The 12300-nt window shown below is 38.8% G+C and overlaps 1 protein-coding gene across 2 annotated transcripts in view; it reads right to left on the bottom strand.

The window, feature by feature from the left end:
• The window catches only part of GABRG2 (gamma-aminobutyric acid type A receptor subunit gamma2), a 95084-nt gene that overhangs the window by 11535 nt on the left and 71249 nt on the right, over window positions 1-12300 (bottom strand). The gene's annotated exons all lie outside the window — the stretch shown is intronic.

Here is a 12300-nt window from a genome sequence, read left to right as displayed (position 1 = left end):
GAGAACTGCTTCATTAATTGCAATGAGCCTAGATAATCAGTGTGCAATTAACCTCCTATCTACCACAAGCTAGCAAATGATAGCAGGGTGGAGTATATCGCATCCAGCCAGCTTAACCTACATTTCTCCATGGACGGCATATCCTTCAATGTCAGGTTAGTGACTAACCAATCAATTTCAATATACTAGGTCTTGTTTTCATTTATTTATTTTAACTTGCTTCCAAAAGTCATGTTCAACTTACACTGGTTCTTATCTCTTTTCTTTCTTTGATTTTCTTTTCTCTTTGATTCGTTTTTTTTGTCATGAATGCTTCAGTTTCAGTAAAGAGCTTCAGTAAAAAAAAAAAAAAAAGATGATGTGTCCATGAAGGGGAAGGATTCTAATACATCCTGGGAATGAGACTGGAGCTGTTCCTCTCTTTTTAGGCTCTTTCCATAAATACAATCCCATGCTAGAAGACAACGGGCACATACTGTTTCTATGTAATTTTGAAGAAGGAGGCAATTGTCAGATGTAAAAAAAAAAAAATGCATATATAACTACAAACCAAGTAAAGACCTGGTTTTTTAAGTAATATTTTTATCTGGCTGTGCTGTTTTCCCAGAACTACCTGTACATGTACGGGTTAGAGGCAGAACATTCAATTAAAAGGCACATATCAATTCAGGCAACTCTAAAACTGGCAGGCCAATTCTGCAAAGTACATCTTATCACTAGATGGCAGCAAAATGTTAAGAGTTGTCTGCACAGCTTTCTTGCCATCTTCTGGTAGCCTGAGATGACCCTAAATGTTGACCAGATGTAGATGGCTTGGGCAAAATCTGTGGCTTAACAATGCAAAGTAGATGTTCTCCGTAGTGACAAAGTAAGTTGAGAGGCTTGGGGCCCTGCAGAAACAGATGCTATAGACCAGGGGTGGGCAATTGTGGCCCTTTTACAACCTGTGGACTTCAACTCCCAGAATTCCTGAGACAGGCTGTTTGTTTTCAACCCAGGTTGAAAACAAAGGGTCAAACATGATATAAAAAACGCATGGAATTCTTTATCAGATTTATTGCCAAAAGTTAGGCACTGTGTTTCAATTCTTAGGAAAGCACTCTTTAATCTCTCTTTAAATTGTACCATAAGGTATAAAAGGAGAAAAAGATCAAGGTCAACAACAAACTAATCCATTAATTTTCCACTCATAGGGTTACAAGGTCTCAGCTACAAAAATCCAGGTAGCCATAAAACAGCAGCAAAGAACTAGTTTAGTGAGATTGAGGAACCATTGCAGTTCAAACTACAGGTAGTCCTCGACTTACAACAATTCATTTAGTGACCGGTCAAAGTTACAATGGCACTGAGAAATGTGACTTATGACCGTTTTCCACACTTAGAACCATTGCAGCATCCCCATGGTCGCATGATCCTGGCAACTGGTTCATATTTTAGGACAGTTGCAGTACCCCAGGATTGTGTGATCTGCTTTTGCGACCTTCTGACAAGCAAAATTAATGAGGATTCAGATTCACTTAACAACCGTGTTACTAACTTAATACATGCAATGATTCACTTAACAACTCTGGCAAGAAAAGTTGTGAAATGGGGAAAACTCACTTAACAAATGTTTCACTTAGCAACATAAATTTGGGGCTCAATTGTCGCCATAAGTCGAGGACTAACTGTATTTGCTTAAATAAATATCTTCAAAGAAAATATCATAAGGTTTGGTACATATCCAACAAAACTCCTCCACCTCTTTTTTCCAAGCAGCTTACTAAGGAGTTATTTTCCCCTCCTAGATCATCACTTCTCCCTGCTGATTGCTAGGTTCGTGATGCAGGAATCCTATGGATTTTGGCATGGGTAGTTTTTGAAAGACGTTTCAAAATGCCTCTTCCCACCCTATAATTCACTGGCATTGACCATTGGTAAGAGGAAGATTAATAAATAATATTTTACTGCAAAGTCATTTACGCACAAAAACAAACAAACCTATAATTAAAACTCACAATTCCTCTATGTGAAATTTGGTAGGATTATCCTCACAGTGGCAATAATTTGTGATAAAAATGTCATTTAATTTTGTCCCAAGTCAACAAATGTCAGACTTTGTTCATGTTTCAAAAGCCTAAAACTGAAAAGAGCCTCACTCCAAAAGCTTGTAAATGCTCTTGCAAATTTAACCCTTTGACCACTTGCCACGCACACAAAATTTACATATTGCAACATTTGCCCTGAGATGAAGCAAATAAATTCTGAACTGGTTTAAATAAAAGCACCAAATCATAACTGAAACCAAATTTTGTCATCAGTGCAGGCATCCAGAATATACTGATTTGTTATTCATTTACAATATGTGTCTCCGTTTAAGAATCTTTTCAATTTCTTACCCTCTGCTTTATTTATTTATAAATAAATTTATTTATTTATCTGAGAACTGCCTTTATGGAATGATTGAAAAATCTGTCTTATCTGAATTTTTAAATGAGTATTTCATTCCTTCCAAATTTTAGGAGATTCTATATTTAATGAATTGTCATATTAAAAAAGAAAACCTCACAAAACTGAGCAATTAAGAAAAACTGACTTTACCTTTCCCTTGAATGCCCTAACCAACAAGGTTTATGGTAGCCACAGAAAACCCTTTTGTGCAAGAGGAAAAGATTTATTCCCAAATCTGTTTGAAAGTATAGCTCTTTTACAGGTGACTAAAAGAACCACACTTTCAAAGTTCTGGGAATAAATAGTAATTTATCAGAAAAGCTGTGCAATCCAATAACGGGAACTTTGCTGAAGCAGAAAATATCGGTGCATCAAATCAGATGGTGAGAAGTCTATCAGGTTCTCTAACATTCCATGTTAGTAAATGCAAATTCACTACAAAGAACTATGTCTGCGGTTCAGAACAATAGACTCTCCAAGTTATGAAAAGCAAAACAATCAAACATCAATTGTATCGACAATACTTCACAGAAAAACAACTTGAAATATTACTTCCACACTAACAATAACTGTGTAAGTTCCATTTAGATGCACTAAATTTCCTCACAACATGCTGGCTTGCAAAACCAAAACCAAATTTATCAAAATACTAGCTGTACCCGGCCACGTGTTGCTGTGGCCCAGTCTGGTGCTTCCGCTGGGCTAAAAGAGTGAGGCTGAAGTTCCAAAGTCTCCATGAACATTTGGTGGGCATGGCCAACTCGATGTCACTCACTTTCATCAGTCACATGACAGCCCGAGCCACGCCTACCCAGCTAGATTAGGGCAGAGAACCGGTTGCTAAAAAAGAATGGGAACCACAAAATCTTCCCTCTCTGTCTCTCCCTCTCTCTTTGTATCTCTCTATGTCTCTTTCTCTCCCCCTTCTGTATCTCTCTCTGTCTCTCTCTCTCCCCCCCTCTGTATCTTTCTATGTATCTCTCTCCCCCCTCTCTCTGTCTCTCTCCCACCCTCTCTCTCTGTATCTCTGTATGTGTCTCTCTCCACCCCTCCGTCTCTCTGTATTTCTCTATGTCTCTCTCTCCCTCTCTCTCTGTTTATCTCTGTCTCTGGCCCGGCCTCTTCTGCATCCCCTGCCATTGCCCTTACCTTTTCAGGCCAGGCCTTCGCAGCTCTCCGCACCACAGCAGAAACTCAGGGGGGCCCTCCATCCTCCCTACACAGATGTTCTCTGGGGGCTCGACGGGGAGACGCATAGCAGGGAAGGGAAGGGAAGGGAGGGAGGGAGGCTGTGTGGCGGGGGTTCGAGGCTGGTTTGGGGCTTCCCGGCCAAAGGAAGAAAGCAGCAAAGCCAGCAGCCACGCACACCCCAGTGGACCCCTGCGGCACAGTTCTCTTCCCCCACCTGCCAAGGGCAGGGGAAGGATTAAATCTCCCGCTCTTCCAAGCAAAATGAAGGAGGGCTGGCCATCCTCCCTTCTGACTGTTTCCACCCCCCGAAGCCTCCCCGGAGCCCCTTTTCTGCCAGAGGCCGAAATTTTCATGTAGGCTCCGTGAACTGCCAGAGCGCCCACCTGGGAATCAAAGGTGACACTGGTCAAAGGCAACCCCGAGGCTCCAATTGCCTCCATCTCCCGCTCACCGACCGTATTCGCATAGCGCCGGTTAGCGGCTGGTCTTTCTGACCTCGGCGCCTGTGGTAGCGCTGAGCCAGGTGCGATTCAGGCCAGGTGAGGGACGGAGGGTTCCTGCTCAGCAGACCCAGGCAGCCTCGTTGCCAGGTGTTCTTTGGAGGGAGCCCTGAGAGTGGCTGGTGAGGGGGATGGGCAGCAGTGGCAGGTGAACCTAGTTCGTGGGGTGGCCAGGGGAGGGGGAGGTCAGAGCCAAGCTCGGGAGGGCCTCACCCAGCCCTAGAAGCGCCGGCTGTGAGGGCTTCCCGGCGGGGAGCCGGCTTGCTACCTGCCGAGCCTGGTGGCAGGATATGGCCCTCGGGCGTCTCTGCCTTCCAAATGCGCAGTTTCTTGGAAGCAATATGGAGAGTCTAAATATAAGGAGCAGAAAACTGTTGAGCGTAATCAGGGCTGGGAGGCTGCCATGTTAGTTTTATGTCCAGCAGATGGCGCTGTTTTTCAATGTTTGTCAATGCCTTTCAATGTTTTCCAATGTTTTTCATGTTTTTACCTGTCACAGGTGTCACATGTATAGATATATAAAAACATGCCCGTAGTCGAATGCAACGTTGTGTCAAAATTTGAAAGCAATCGGTGAAGAACTTTCAGAGATGTGTGGTTATGTATAAACGGACATTTACATTTTTATTTATATAGATAATACCTTTTTTTCATTTTGCAATATATAGCTGCAATCCGATACAGATTGTCACAGACCTAGGCTTTCAAATGAAGAGGAACTTCATTCTGAAGAGATGTGCTAGTAGGAGTGTGTGAATTAGCCACAACCTTACTCAACCACAATATTCGATTCAAAGACATATTGATTGAAATTCAAGTTGATTGAACTGTGCAATTCAAACCATGATATCAATTTGATTCAGATATTTGGACAAATTAAATGTCTGCTTGTACTTTTGCAAAATTCTAACACATATTTACATCAGATTGGAATAAATTGACTTGATTTGGTGGTCAAATTGATTTGGCAATTCAAGCCAAACATTCAATTCAAAGGAATTGTTTGATTGAATTGCCTTCAAACCAAAGCTTCTCACAGTCATAACACTTAGACATATATAGTATTATGACTGTTTTAAAATGTTAATCCTGTCTGTATTGCAGCTCAGATTCTTCTCTTCCTTCTAACAGAATTCCATTTACTTTTTAGCTTGCTTGCCTCTCAGTCCAAAAAATTCAGGAGAAAGTAAGAAATAACAAAAACATCACAACATTGACCCAAGCATGAAAAGAGCAAGAATGTTGCAGTTGCAACAATAAAACAACCAGACTGTTCATTCAGTGTTGTGGTGATCTTAGCAGTTTTACAACAGAATCCAATGTTTGGCATCACATCTGTAACTCAGTAAAGCAGACACCAAGCTGTTTCATTGTGTAATGGTCTTCACAATGAAAACAAACAGACACCTGCCTACAGTCACCACAGAAGGCTTCCAGTGAATACAAACTAACATTCACAACTCAAATCCTTTCTCAAAGCAACAACTGGGCCAGCGTGCTTTTGAAATTAAAAATTGTGCTTTTGCCTGGGACAGCTGCTGTGGCATTTGGTTAAAGCCATAATGGAGTGCTTGAGTTAACCCAGCACAATAAAGCTATAGGGAGACCTTGTATTAGAATGTACAGGACGTTAAAACATTTAGCATAGTCCCCCTAATTTTGGCGATACAGTTATACTTGCCTTTTGTTCAACCACAGAAGCAACATAGAGGATAATTATATATTTACCTTGGCAAATGCAGACCAAATGAATGACAAAATATTTGTACTTAGCTTCAATTGATATATGCTATTGATACAAAAAAAATATTTTGTGCATTAGCTTTCTGCTAGTACATATGACATAAAGGGCATTTTATTAATGGATAATTGAAAAATAAAGGCTGAGGTTTCTCAGTTCTTCCTCAGGGGCATGAAGGAAGACAGAAAGAAAAATAAATGAGCACAAGTGGTTCCAAGAGCCCCCAGATTGAGCTATGAAGCTCAGTGATCCTTCAAGGCAGAACTATAGGATGCTTAAATATGCCTCTTATGTCTACCCTTTGATTTTATTTTACAGTATAAGTACACTGTGGTCTAATCCACATTGGAGCCATTATGGAGGGGGATGCTTCTTTTTTTCCCCTCCATCTTTATTATTGATGGAGAAGATGCTTGAGAATCCTGTGGACAGTCAAGAAAACAAACACAATGAACAAATCAATCCAGAGTTCTCACTTGAGACACAAATGACCAGGCTCAAATCACTCCATTTTGAACAATTTTTGAAGATCTAGCTCTCTGGAGAAGGCTCTAATGCTGAGAAAGGTAGAAGGAAAGAGAAGAATGGGATTACTAGCAGTATAGTGAATGGATACAGTGATTATGAATGCACATTGGGAAAACTGAATCAGTTCAGGAAGAATTGAAGGACCAGGTTAAGGACAGAACATTACAGAGAAAATCTATGTGATTTCTAAGAATGGACAACAAATGGATGGCATGTAGTCTTCATTGTCTTTGATTATGTTAGATAGATAGATAAGAGAGAGGGGGGGAGCACACTTAGACTTATAGATCATTTCACAGTGCTTTACAGAATTCTCTCAGTGGTTTACAAAGTTAGCGTATTGCCCTGAACAATCTGGATCCTCATTTTACTGACCTTGGAAAGATAGAAGGCTGAGTCAACTTCTAGCCGGTCAGGATCAAACTCCTGGCTGTGGGCAGAATCAGCCTGCAATATTGCATCCTAACCACTGTGCTACCATATATATTTTAAAAAGGAGAGATCCTTTATTCCTGCAAATTAAAATTTTACCATTAATTCCTGCATGATTGTGGGACACCAATCAATACTATTTTTATTCCTATGGGCTGCATTGGTCAGATAATTTTGAAAAATGGGTGAGAGCATGTCCCAAATATAGATAGAATTGAAATCTTCCATTTTTTTCAGGGGAGGGAAAAGTACATGGTTATTTTAATGATTTTCTGCAGTTTTGTCATCCCTTTTCAGACTTTGGTCAATCTACTCTCCTAGGGTCACAAAATGAAATTGAAGGCTCTATACAGAGCAAATGTGTCTAGACTTCTTTTATATCTTGGTCTTTCTGTGAACATTCATGGAAGTCACTACAGTATATTTTGACATTGATTTCTTGGCCCTCCAACCAATTCACTGGGCTCAGCTATCCTTAAAGTCAAATAATATTAAGCCATGTAGGAATTGGTCTCCATTTACAAAACAATCAACATATGTGACAGACAGTAAAGGAGATCTGAAACATTCTCCAAAAAAGAAAGAATAGAGAAATCACAGGACTAGTTCAATTATTTCATATAGGATACAGATTCCATTATGTAAAAAAGGTATAGCAAAATGTGGCCTTAACAGATTAATACACAGTAGGGCCTGCATGCTTCCAACCTTGAATTCTAAAGACAACTGTTCAATTGATAAAGTACGGAATGAGTCAATTGGTGAACTAGCTCTTGTAGCTATAGAGATAAATCAAGATTAGCAGAGTTATAACAGTTAATATGTCAACATGCCTGCATATAAAACAATATTTTGTTCTTTAATGTATAGAGCATGAACTTGCAATGCAAGACCAAAATAGACTAACTGGAATTGAATTAACAAGATAGTCACTTCCATTGAATGGAGCAAAGCAGAATTTTAAAGGTATTTTTCATCTTTTATAATGTCTGTCTTTACAACCAGCCAATTTTCCTTATTGAAGGGAGATGAGTACCTTAACTGCTCCTTTTATTTTATGTGCCTAAAGATGAGCAAGTCTGAAATCAGAATTAAATCATCAAGACATCAAAAATTGGCATCAATATTCTTCATGTGCTAGGAGTTCCCTGTATTTATTTTAGTGATGAACAGTGCCAGAACAGCAGTTGGATGGTGAAAAAAAAAATGGCTCAGACTGATTCAATAAATTTTTCTTAAAGACTGATCAAATGTCTAACAGCTTAAGTAAGTATGAGTCACTACAGAGATGTGAACCAGCTTATACTATTGGCATATGCCCACATGGCATGTAGGCATGCACGTATACCACCAGCTGTCCTAAAAAGAATTCTGTTGCATTCTGGTGGAAAGATAAAAAATGAGAAAAGCAAGGGATGGGCACAGATTTGTTTAAATTCTCAGTTCATTCAACTGGATAAATATACTTGAATGGAATCCTGGAAGTGTGTGTGTGGGCGGGGGGGTGGGGGGGGGAAGGATCAACAACCTTTTTGCTTGCTTATTGTAGTATAACTGTTAGTATATAGTATACTATATACTGAACAAATACAGTATATTTTCAGATAAAATGATTCATTCAGAGATAAGACCTGTCTGAAGCTGTATGCTACTAGGAAGTTTGTGATGGAATAAAAGTTTGATGAAACATGGTAGCAGTTTGGTAAGAGAAGTAATGAGTTCCTTCTGGTGGATGGACAGGCATGATAGACAGATTAGACAGAGATAGATAATATCTGGTTGCCAAAGATATGAGACTATAAAAAGTTAGAATAAGAGAAAAAGAACGCCCCAAAAGAAAACATTGGTGGAGATTAAGGGAGAGATAAATTGTTCGTATTAGACATGTTGGAATCCCTAAGGATTTTGGAATTGGTGACTTCCAGATAAGAAAAATATTGTCCCAAGGAGCAGAAGAGCATTTAAAAAATCTCAGAAGTATTTTAAAAAGTTATAAAAAGTTCTGATGCTGAGTGCAAGATAGATAGGAGAGACATAGAGATGAGGAAAGGAAAGATAAGAAAAATACTGTCCCAAGAAGCAGAAAAGCAATTAAAAAAAAAATCAGAAGTATTAACAAAGTTGTAAAACGCTCTAATGCTGCATGCAAGATAGATAGATACATAGATGAGAGGAAGTCAGGCCTGGAGCCATTGGAAGAAAAGGATGAGGATGAGGATGAGGATGAGGATGAGGAAGAGGAAGAGGAAGAGGAAGAAGAAGAAGAAGAAGAAGAAGAAGAAGAAGAAGAAGAAGAAGAAGAAGAAGAAGAACAACAACAACAACAACAACAACAACAACAACAACAACAACAACATCATAGTGGTGAAGGTATCTGGGTAGAAGTCAGGAAACTAGGAGTTCTAGTCTTATTTTAGGCACAAATGTGAACTTGGGCCAGTCACTTTTTTAGCCTTAGGAAGGAGGCAGTTGTCCACAATTTTTGAGAAAACCTTGCCAAGAAAACTATAGGAATTTGTCGAGGGAGAATGAAAGAGAAAGAGAAAGAGAAAGGGAAAGGGAGAGGGAGAGGGAGAGGGAGAGGGAGAGGGAGAGGGAGAGGGAGAAAAGAAAGACTATTTATAAGTACCCAAAGGGGAATAGAAGCAGGCTGAGGCATTTTTTTCCTACAAATCATTCCAGCTGAGCTTTATTCCCTAATAGGAAAGAGAAACATGGAGACATAAGTAGCTATAAAAACCTTAGTCCTCAATGTTCAGCCAATGGGTAAGAAAAAAGCTATCAGCTTTACCTGTAAATAATTCATCAATAAAATTGGTGAGTGGGGTAGGGGAAAATCAAGGCTTGAAGACTCCAATGGAAAAGCAAACTGGGGTCACCAGAAGGAAAGATCCAACCAGGAGCAAGTGGAGAGGGTGCATAAACTGCTAGATGTTGACCTGTATATTTTGAAAAAGGGAAGGATACAATCGGTATTTCACCTTTAAGCAGGTAAACCAGTAGGTTCTTAATAAATACTCTCTGAAAGAAAATCATCCCAACAAATTAAATAATTTAGTAAAGCTAAATAGCTTACTAATTTAGTTAAATAGCTTAGGGTTAACATTTACTCATGTGGCATTGTCTATATAACTGGTTGCTATTTTTTTATAGCAAGTAGTAAAACTGTTCTATTTGTTCAAGTTTAGTTTGATTTTTTTTAAAAAAATTCAAAGGGTAGGAAGAAGAAAAAAGAGTCTCCTCTTTTTCTGGTGGAAGAGGCTGAAGTGGAAATCACTGGCAGGCTTTCTTTAAAGATACTTGCAAAGGAACTGGGGAGAACTGACTTGAGAGATCTCAGGAGAATCGGCTTCTCGTACCCAGAAGAACTGGATTCAGATATTGGGTACATGTTTAAAGCCTTGCTTCTAGCACTATATTGAGTATCTCTGAAACTGCAGCTGACAACTGGAACACAGTAAATCTATCCATTGTGTAGAAAGCTGCCCAGAATTAGCATAATGTGGGATCATAAGTTACCTCTACCGGTCCTGTCTTTTTCCAAGCATTCTCATCTAAGCCACAATTAAGGTTTCATTACATAATGGAGTGAAACAGTGATACATCTTTGATAATGGTTTCAACAGAATTTATTTCAGAGTCTTTATATATGCTAGGTTTTCAATTTTTGCTCCAAAGATACATCCTAATTGTATTCGGTGACATTGTGACTAAGTAAAAACCACTGATTTGAAAACATATTCCCCTCACCCTCCAAGCTTATGTTAAATCACCTTCTATTTGTAGAGTATTTGGTGCTCTCTGAGCTAGTTATATTCCCTTCTATTGACATCTTTTATTCAGTTATATGATTATAGAGCAGCGGTGGCACAGTGTTTAGAATGCAATACTGCAGACTACTTTTGCTGCCTGCTGGCTGCCTGCAATTTGGCAGTTCAAATCTCACTAGGCTCAGGGTTGACTCTACTTTCCCTACTTCCGAGGTGGGTAAAATGAGGACCCAGATTCTTGGGGGCAATATGCTGACTCTGTTAAACCGCTTAGAGATGGCTATAAAGCACTGTGAAGCGGTATATAAATGTAAGTGCTATTGCTATTGCTATTGCTATTGCTATAGAGGCACGAAATTATGTCAAAGCCAACACTGAGGGAGACAACCTTATATAAGAGATTGTGTACAGCGTGTTGTCATGGAATTTTCATGGAAACTCTTTTCATTTGTAAAAACATGTCCAGTTTTAACTACATGAACAATCTGACTATTTAAGTGGGGTTGTACAGTTAAATATTAAGTGTATATAATTATATTATACTGTGTTTTCCCCAAAATAAGACATCCCCTGATAATAAGCACAATCGGGCTTTTGAGTGCATGGAAATAAAGCCAAGCGCTTATTTCAGGGTTCAAAAAAATATAAGACAGGGTCTTATTTTCAGGAAAACATGGTATATCGTTTATTGTTGGGCAATTAGTAGTTTCACTATAGTATTGCCGTATCTAAATATTAGAACAATGTATTCTTTTTACCATTTATTCCAAGGATAAATGCAATTTCCTTTTATAATTGTGCTGCGTTTTCCTAAGACTTCAATGTAGCTACTCTCATGTTCAGGGACTCACATTTTACCCCATTGAAGAACTGCTTCATTTCTTGCAGTGCAATAAATGAGTGACATTTTGGTTCTGAAGAGAATTCATAGAAGCATTCTGGAAAGTCAGTTTATTTAAGACTGAAGAAGCATCATGTAGCTGTCCAGAATATGCTCCCTGGGAATGCATATGCCCACAAATCTAAGAAGTGGGGGAGATTGTGTGTACATATGGCACTGAGCTATATTTTACCCATTTAGTTGTCAAGAGGCTTATAAAACAGCATGGTGTATCCAGAACTGGTATATCTGCTCCAAACAATTTCCAACACAGAATTTACATAAGATATGAGAAAAAATGAACTTGCCATAAAAATAGTAAGAACAAAAGGGGCAAACCTTCCTTGGAGATTACTAAAGACTTGCCAGAATTTTATTTTTGGTACTGGGAAGATTAATATGCTTATATAAAAAAAGACCATCAATATTCAGTATTACGCTTGAATATTGATTGAACTGGCTCTGAAGATACCATTATTCACCAATGTGTAAATAATCTGCAAATGAAGATGCATATGCCTCCTTTTATTTTCTCTCCAAACAGCAGCCACTAGAGAGAAGAATAATTCCTTTTTCCTGTTTGAGTTGTTCAGACTGGTTAAAAAATTTGCTTCCCAATTAACCTGCACAGTGCACTACTATTCCAATAACATTTAAGAAAATTGCTTTGAGTTTGTGAGACATATTATATTTTAAAGGTGTAATATTTCAGTTCACATATTGCTAATAAGAAAAAAGAACATCCAGATCTCAGCCAATTTAAAGATACTCAATTCAAACATCAGCTTCTTCAATACTTTCCAAAACAATCTATTAATCATTCTCTTC

Source organism: Pantherophis guttatus, chromosome 2, assembly GCF_059756535.1.
Source record: "Pantherophis guttatus breed Tessera chromosome 2, ASM5975653v1, whole genome shotgun sequence".
Lineage (NCBI taxonomy): Eukaryota > Metazoa > Chordata > Lepidosauria > Squamata > Colubridae > Pantherophis > Pantherophis guttatus.
This window is presented reverse-complemented; position numbering and strand designations above follow the sequence as displayed.